The sequence below is a fragment of the Mustelus asterias genome, chromosome 8, assembly GCF_964213995.1.
Source record: "Mustelus asterias chromosome 8, sMusAst1.hap1.1, whole genome shotgun sequence".
Lineage (NCBI taxonomy): Eukaryota > Metazoa > Chordata > Chondrichthyes > Carcharhiniformes > Triakidae > Mustelus > Mustelus asterias.
The window spans coordinates 37,487,596-37,495,978 of record NC_135808.1 but is presented as its reverse complement, the minus strand read 5'-3'; the positions used below and the strand labels follow the sequence as shown (position 1 = coordinate 37,495,978).

At 46.1% G+C, this 8,383-nt stretch overlaps 1 non-coding gene across 1 annotated transcript; it reads right to left on the bottom strand.

Moving 5' to 3' along the window:
- Positions 1-2,439: 2,439 nt before the first annotated feature.
- On the bottom strand, positions 2,440-2,602 carry LOC144498003 (U1 spliceosomal RNA). Its single transcript, XR_013498596.1, has one exon. It is a non-coding gene; the product is annotated as a U1 spliceosomal RNA (small nuclear RNA).
- Between the last annotated feature and the right edge of the window lie 5,781 nt (positions 2,603-8,383).

The following is an 8,383-nucleotide window of genomic DNA, read 5'->3' as shown; positions in this document are numbered from 1 at the left end:
CCTGCACTGATCCCTGAGGCACACCGCTGGTCACAGGCCTCCAGTTTGAAAAACAACTCTCTACAACCACCCTCTGGCTTCTGTCAAGAAGCCAATTTTGTATCCACTTAGATACCTCACCCTGGATCCCGTGAGATTTAACGTTATGCAACAACCTACCATGTGGTACCTTGTCAAAGGCCTTGCTAAAGTCCATGTAGACAACATCAACTGCACTGCCCTCATCTACCTTCTTGGTTCACCCTTCAAAAAACTCAATTAAATTTGTGAGACATGACTTTCCACTCACAAAGCCATGCTGACTGTCCCTAATCAGTCCTTGCATTTCTAAATGCCTGTCGATCCTGTCTCTCAACATACCTTCCAACAATTTACCCACCACAGACGTGAGGCTAACTGGCCTGTAGTTCCCAGGCTTTTCCCTGCAGCCCTTTTTAAACAAAGGCACAACATTTGCTACTCTTCAATCTTCAGGCACCTCACCCGTGACTATCGATGAGTCAAATTTCTCGGCTCGGGAACCCGTAATTTCCTCCCGAGCCTCCCACAACGTCCTGGAATATACCTCATCAGGTCCCGCAGATTTATCTACCTTGATGCGCTTTAAGACTTCCAGCACCTCCTTCTCTGTAATATGTACACTCCTCAAGACATCAATATTTAATTCCCCAAGTTCCCTAACATCCATGCTTTTCTCAACAGTCAATACTGATGAGAATATTCATTTAGGATCACACCCATCTCTTGTGGATCCGCACTAGATTACCTTGTTGATCCTTTTATGATTCTTCTATGATTCTATGATTTTTAAGAGGCCCTACTCTCTCCCTTGTTACTCTTTTGCCCTTTATGTATTTGTCGAAGCTCTTTGGATTCTTCTTTGCCTTATCTGCCAAAACAATTTTGTGTCCCCTTTTTGCCCTCCTGATTTCTCTCTTAACTCTACTCCTACACCCCCTATACTCTTCAAGAGATTCCCTTGATCCCAGCTGCCTATGCACGTCATGTGCCTCTTTCTTCTTCTTGACCAGGGCCTCAATATTCCGAGTCATCCAGGGTTCCCGACTACTGACAGCCTTGTTCTTCACTCTAATAGGAATGTGCTTACCCTGAACCCTGGTTAACACACTTTTGAAAGCGTGCCACTTACCAGACGTCCCTGTTTGTCTTCTGAGGAGGTCTGTGCAGTTTTTCGCTGAGGCACGTCGGAACTGTTGATTGATGAGCCAACCACCATATCCTGTTCTTATGAGGGTGTCTTTCAGTATCTGTAGGTGTCTGTTGCGTACCTGCTCATCTGAGCAAATCCTGTGTATACGGAGGGTTTGTCCGTAGGTGATGGCTTCTTGGACACACACATCTCCATCAAGGACGGTCACCTCAGCACCTCACTGTACTGCAAGCCCCCGGATAACCTCACGATGCTCCACTCCTCCAGCTCCCACCCTAAACACCCTAAACATTCCAACCATTATCTTGCAGTTGTGTTTTTGTCTATCTATGCCCTGTTTGTGAACCCAACTCTCCACTCACCTGATGAAGGGGCAGTGCTCTGAAAGCTCGGGCTACCAATTAAACCTGTTGGACTTTAACCTGGTGTTGAGGGACTCATTACTGAAAGCAATTGGTAAAGGATTGAGAGGAAATGCCTGAAATTCTTTCACTCAATCTGTACTAGGTACCTAGAACCTACTCCCTGAAAAGTTGCTAAAGGTAGAAAATCTCACCACATTGAAAACACATGCCTACTTGGAGAGTTGTGACAGGTAGGACTGTGGATCATAGCACCTTTGTCTTGGCACAGACTCGATGGACCGACTGGCCTCCTTCTGAGTTGTAATTTTCAATGCTCACAGCGCCAGGGACCCCGGTTCAATTCGGGCCTCGGGTGACTGCCTGTGTGGAGTTCGCACGTGTCTCCCCGTGTCTGCGTGCTCCGGTTTCTTCCCGTACTCCACAGATACGCAGGTTAGGTGGACTGGCCATCATAAGTTGCCCCTTAGCGCCAAGAAGATTAGCAGGGTAAATATGAGGGCGTTGGTGCATTGTTGCCGGTGGAGGCTCGATGGGTCGAATGGTCTATTTCTGCACTGGATGATTCTATGATTCAGCAACCCCTGTTTAGCTTTATTGCTGTTCAGAATTGCTGTCCGCTCGTCACTTCCGTCGGCACCCTTGTAAGCCACCATGTCCAGTTCTAACAATTATAAAGCATCTTTGCGAACTGAACGTACATACACACCTGCCAAAAACAACTGTTGTTCGGTTCACTGCAGCCCTTGTTTCTTATATCTGCTGCTGAATATGGATATTTATCAAACACTGAGACGCGAACGTGAACAATAAAGATAACACCATAAATGCAATATCGTGTTCAGCTGACTATTTTCCATTTCCCTCTCTGCAAACTGGTCTTATTTCTGGATTCTCAGGGGGCAGGATTACACGAGACTTATTATTATTATTCGAACACAAATTCTGCAGTCGAGTACCCCGTATTTGGAGACATCGCAGACTTCAACACACCTGATGTGCAATGGGATAGCCTCAGCCTGGGAGATCAACCTGGCTGATCTTTGACTCTCCCCTTCCAGGTATGTTCAATTATCCTCACACACTGCCAGTCCACACCAAGCACTACCTCTCAGTCAGCAAAGTCAATTTTCAGTCATAATATCGCCCTCTTTAGATTTGTTTCAATTCGGAAATGTCAATTATTTCCCAACAATTGCAGCGACATAAAATAAAAGCAAATTACTGCGGATGCTGGAATCTGAAACCAAAAGAGAAAATGCTGGAAAATCTCAGCAGGTCTGGCAGCATCTGTAAAGAGAGAAAAGAGCTGACGTTTCGAGTCCAGATGACACTTTGTCATCTGATGCGGCTGAACGTTCCAGCAGGGCTGTCAGCAGACGGGATGCACCATCCAGACTCCTGAGGGAAACAGTAAAGGATGCAAAGCTGCACGACATCTTAAAGTTAAAGTTTATTTTTTAGTCACAAGTAAGGCTTACGTTAACACTGCAATGAAGTTACTGTGAAATCCCCCTAGTTGCCACACTGCAACGCCTGTTCGGGTCAATGCACTTAACCAGCACGTCTTTCAGGTTGTGGGAGGAAAGCGGAGCACCCAGAGGAAACCCACACAGACACGGGAGAATGTGCAAACTCCACACAGATAGTGACCCAAGCCAGGAATCGAGCCCAGGTCCCTGGCGCTGTGAGGCAGCAGTGCTAACCACTGTGCCACCGTGCCTCCCAGCAACTCTGCTGATGGAGCGCAGCGGAGATGCACCTGGTCATGGTCAGATGAGTCCTTCCACTCAAGGACGGACTTCCTGTTTGTGTTCTGAGCTTTCATGGTCAGATCCACTGAAGTCAAGTCAGTTATCTTCTCTGACCAGTGCCTCCTACTGGCCAAATGCCACCTACAGGAGGACCAGAGGTTTGGCAGGGAAACTTGGAAGCTGAATATAAAGTTATCGACCCCAGTGAACCTTGAGGAACTGAGGAGGGATTACAAAGGTTGGAGAACTGTGAAACACCTCTTTGAGTCTCCATCGCTCTGGTGGGAGACAACAAAGAAGAACATCAAGAGGCTTTTCATCCTCAAAGGTGTTCAGAAGGGGCAAGAAATAGAGATGAGAGAAATGTGCTGACTCCAGAAAAGCATGCAGAATCTGCTCCAACTATGATCAATGGGGGTTGATGTCAATAAGGATCTCCAGGGGGTGAGGGGCCAGCAAGCCTCACTCTTTGTCTCGGAGGCTTCTAAGATCATTTTCTGGTCTACAGTCCGCTTTGTGGAGCAGGATAAGATGTGCTGGCGTTTCTTCTTCCAGTAGGTTCATAGAGAGCCCTCTGTGATCAGCAGCCTGAAGGAAGAAGATGGTCCAGTAAAGTCATCACTGCCCTGACATTTTGAGGATCAGCAAATCCTTTAATGCCAGACTGTATGATGTGAAGCCCACAGGCAGCACAGCCTCTCAGTCTTTCCTGTCCTCTATCAGGTATTAGAAGACATTAAATGGAAGAGCCTGGACAAACCACTAACACTAGATGCGTTGACCAAGGCCCTCGCGTTCTTTAAAAAGACTGAAACACCGAGGAGCAATGGTTTACTGGCTGAGTTGTATTCTGCTCTGTGGGACTGGATCAGCCTGGACCTGCTGGAGATATACGAGAGTGTGCTTCTGGACAGGAGCATGTCAGATTCCACAAGGAAAGGCATCATTACCCTTATCTACAAGCTGAATGGGGAAAGGAAAGAAATTAGAAATTGGTGAACCATTTCACTGCTGAATGTGGACTGCAAAATTCTGTCCAAGGTCATCGCCAATCGAGTAACGTCTGTTCTGGAGTCAGTGATCCAAACGGACTAGACCCACTCTGTTCCCAGCAGGAAGATCACAGATAGACTTGTGCTAATCAGGGGTACGATTGCCTATGTGCAGGACAGAGGTGTAGTCACCTACCTCATCAGCCTGGATCAGGAGAAGGCCTTTGACAGAGTATTGCACATCTACATGATGGATGCGCTCTCCAAATGAGATTTAGGGAGGGAATCTGCAATTGGATCCAACTGCTCTACACAAACATTAGTAGTGTAGTTTCAATCAATGGGTGGGAATCAGAAAGTTTTCCAATTAAATCTGGAGTCAGGCAGGGCTTCCCTCTCTCTCAACTCCTGTTCGTGGGTTGCTTAGAACCCTTTGCCGAGGAAGGATTTGAACATAAGAGGGGTGGCGATCCCAGGCAGTGGAGGCACTTAGGTCAAAGTCTCTCTGTACATTGATGATGTCACTATCTTTTGCTCAAATCCACTGTTGGTGCGCAGACTGATCAACATCTGTGACCAGTTTGAGCTGGCCTCAGGTGCCAAGGTAAATCATGGAAAGAGCGAGGCCATGTTCTTTGGGAACTGGATGGACCAATTCTTGGTCCCCTTTGCTGTCAAATCAGATGGCTTGAGGGTGCTGGGGATATGGTTTGGAGGAACCAGGGCATGCATTAGAAACTGGAGGTAGTGAGTAAGTATAATGAACCAAAACTTGGGTATATGGGAGTGACACTCCGTCTCCATTGCAGGTAAGAACCTGGTCATCAGGTGTGAGGTCGGTGTTGCTGTACATTCCCCACTCCTGGGCTGTCGAAATCACCCGAGCCATTTTCCGCTTCATCTGGGATCAAGAAATGGATTGCATTCATAGGAACGTGATATACAAACCTCGAGATAAAGAGGGGTGGGGTGAGGGGGGTGGGCGGGGAAACGTATCTGACATCACCCTACCCCTGATGGCCTCTTTTGTGTGTGGCTGCGTGGAGTTAGGTTACAAACAATTGCGAAAATTAAAGTTCCATAATTGTCAAAAAAACTCTGTCAAGTAATGGAAAATGGTTATTAGCCAAACAAGGCTTTCAGTCAGGCCTCCAATAACGCCAACATTTACGTACTCAGGAAAAGTGAGCATTTCTAAAATTTTGTTGCATGAGCATTGCATTCCAGGCTAGGACAACAGGATGAAAACAAAGAACAGGTTACCATGACAATTACCAAATAGCAATATATGGGGACATATTACGCTAACGATTGGAAAGGGCAAAACGATATGCTATGATTGGTGGATATGTATGCCAATGAAGGATTAGAAAAAATTGCTAATTTCTAATTTGCTGTAATTAACTATAACTTTAGATTTTCTATATGAATCAACAGAACACCCGGCAATACTTTGCTTGCCTCGTGTCCTCACTTGTGCACAGGTTATTAAAGCTTGGAAATAGAGTACTCTGGGTTTAAGTGTTGTTTGTACCCAAAGCCAATGACAGCTGCATTAAGCTGCGCATAGATCCTTGGTACACAAACACCAAGTGTGGCTATGTGCTGAGATTCTATCTGTTCCCTGTGTTGTGAAGGATGGGTCTGGTCTCACTGCCGTGGAACATTCCAAGTAGTTGGATCGTACCATACCACCTATCTGTCATGAAAAACATTCTGTGGAAAAACATCTTTGACCACAAGTCCATTAGGCAGTGGTCTGCACACAACGCCCGAGAGGTCCTATGGGAAAAGGAGGTAGTGGGTCCAGTCAGATGGTTCCCTGAGCAAACTGTCAGAGTCATCTGGCAGAATGCCTGTTAACCAGAACTTTCCAACAAGCACCAAGCCCTAGTGTGGCTGGTGGTGAGAAAGGCCCTCTCCATCAGAACATTCCTACATGCCCAGAGTCTCAGCCCATCTGCACATTGCCCTCGAGGCGACTGTGGTGGGGAAGAGACTGTTGTTCACTTCCTCATGGAACGTGCCTTTACAGAAAGGTTCTGGAGAGACCTGAGGGGGTTTTTGTCGAGGGTCATCCTGAGCAGCTCCGTGTGCAGGACTCTGTGTTCTAAGGGTTGTTCTTAGGATGCATTCGAAACAAACATCAGATGTTGCTGGAGGATATTCAACTCGGCGAAAGACACTCTTTAGCTGCCCAAAATTTGTTGGTCTTCCAGGAATTGTCCCCAACTTACCCCTGTTGCAGACTGGCACATTCCAAAGTCCAGGACTATATGCCGAGGGAAGCACTAAAGTTTGGAATGTCGCTGTCGAAGACCTTTGAACTACAGTGAATCAAAGGGAGCAGAACCCTCTCAAGCTGAATGACTCACTGAATGTATACAGTGAATTTTACATTTATCCCAGTTGTACTGAAATACCTTAGAGTGCAACTTTTTCTATGTAGACAGCTTTAAAATAACTTTGCAACCCTAAGACCATTGTCAAATGTCTGAAACGTTTCAATTACTGCATTGAAGCATCTCAGAGTGTTACTTGATGTATGTCTGTAAGAAGTCTCACAACACCAGGCTAAAGTCCAATAGGTATTTTCAGGTAAGACTCGCATTCCAACCATTGTCTTGCAATTGTGTCTTTGTCTATGTATGTTGTGTTTGTGAAACCTACCTCTCCACTCACCTGATGAAGGAGCAGCGATCCAAAAGCTTGTGATTCCAAATAAACCTGTTGGACGTTAAGCTGGTGTTATGAGACTTCTTACTGTGCCCACCCCAGTCCAATGCTAGCATCTCCACATCTTGATGCATGTAAAGAAGTTGAATATTATTGTGTTTTGTGTGACGGCCGTTTTGGAAGAATGTTTGTAATGATCTCACAGATTTATGAATAATGTATACTTCTGGAATAAAAAGTTGATCTCCCAGGCTGAGGCTGTCCCATTGAGCTCTTGGTGTGTTGATTCCTGCGGTGTTCCCAAATGCGGGATATTCAACTGCAGAATTTGTGGTAGTGGGGGACTGCATTCGCGCTTTTCCCTGATTTGCAATTCGAAAATAGATTTATTATCCATTCGTCAGAAGGGTCTCACTGTGCAAATGCGGGTACCTCGTCTGGATTCCGTCTGTCAGCACGGAGCATGCGCACTGGCTGCAGCTCCAGGAAGCTGGGCGGCGGCCGAGCGCAGCCTGAGCGCAGCGAGAGCGGCTCAGAGGTTGAATCAGAGCCGCCTGGGGAGCATGCGCAATCTCGGCGCCTGGGCAAATGGGCAGATCCTGGTTTGGAAACACAAGCCGACGCATTAGGTGATGGTTTACACTGGGGTCCTCCGGTGTAAGTTTGTATGAGTTTGAGGGGTCAGAAAGTGGAGATGATCCATCAGGACCCGCACCGGAGGTTTTTGAAAATCGCGCTTTGAGCGCAAATGCGCATGCGCCGGGACTTCCGGGACGTCCCACGCGAATGTCCAGCGCTCCAAGAGCGGAAAGCGACAATTCGGGCCGGAAGTTTGACGAAATACTTCGAAACTCTCATCAAATATATATTCGACTGTGAGGGAAAGATTCTGTGATGAACATGCACTATGAGTGGCTAACTAAGAGAACTAAGAATATAGAGTAAAGTATTTTGAAGGTTAGTGGTAGACCGGAGGATTGAGAAAAGCTTAGAAACATGCGAAGGGCGACGAAAAATATGTAGAGCGGGAGACCCTGAAGTACGAGAGCAAACGAGAAATGTTTAAAAGCAGTAAAGCTTAAAAAAAAGGAACAGAATAGCGAAAGGTTCATAGAATACATATACTATACGTGTGAAAATTCATAATGGGAATCAAAGAAATGAGAGTCTTTGAACAACGTGACGAGTGTTTTTCTGTGAAATAGTGTTATTCTATTGTGTTATTCTGTGAAGTAGGTGTGTGCGTTTGTCTCTGAAAATAAATTCAACAAGCTGTGGCTGATTGTCCCGATGAGTTAGATAAATGAAAGGAGTGGAGGCATTATGGGCATGCAATTATGGAAGTATAGTCAAGTGAATTTTCAATGAGTAAACACACAGTGGTTGGAAATTTGCACTAGGAAATGGGTAAGTGATTGGATTTTCAGC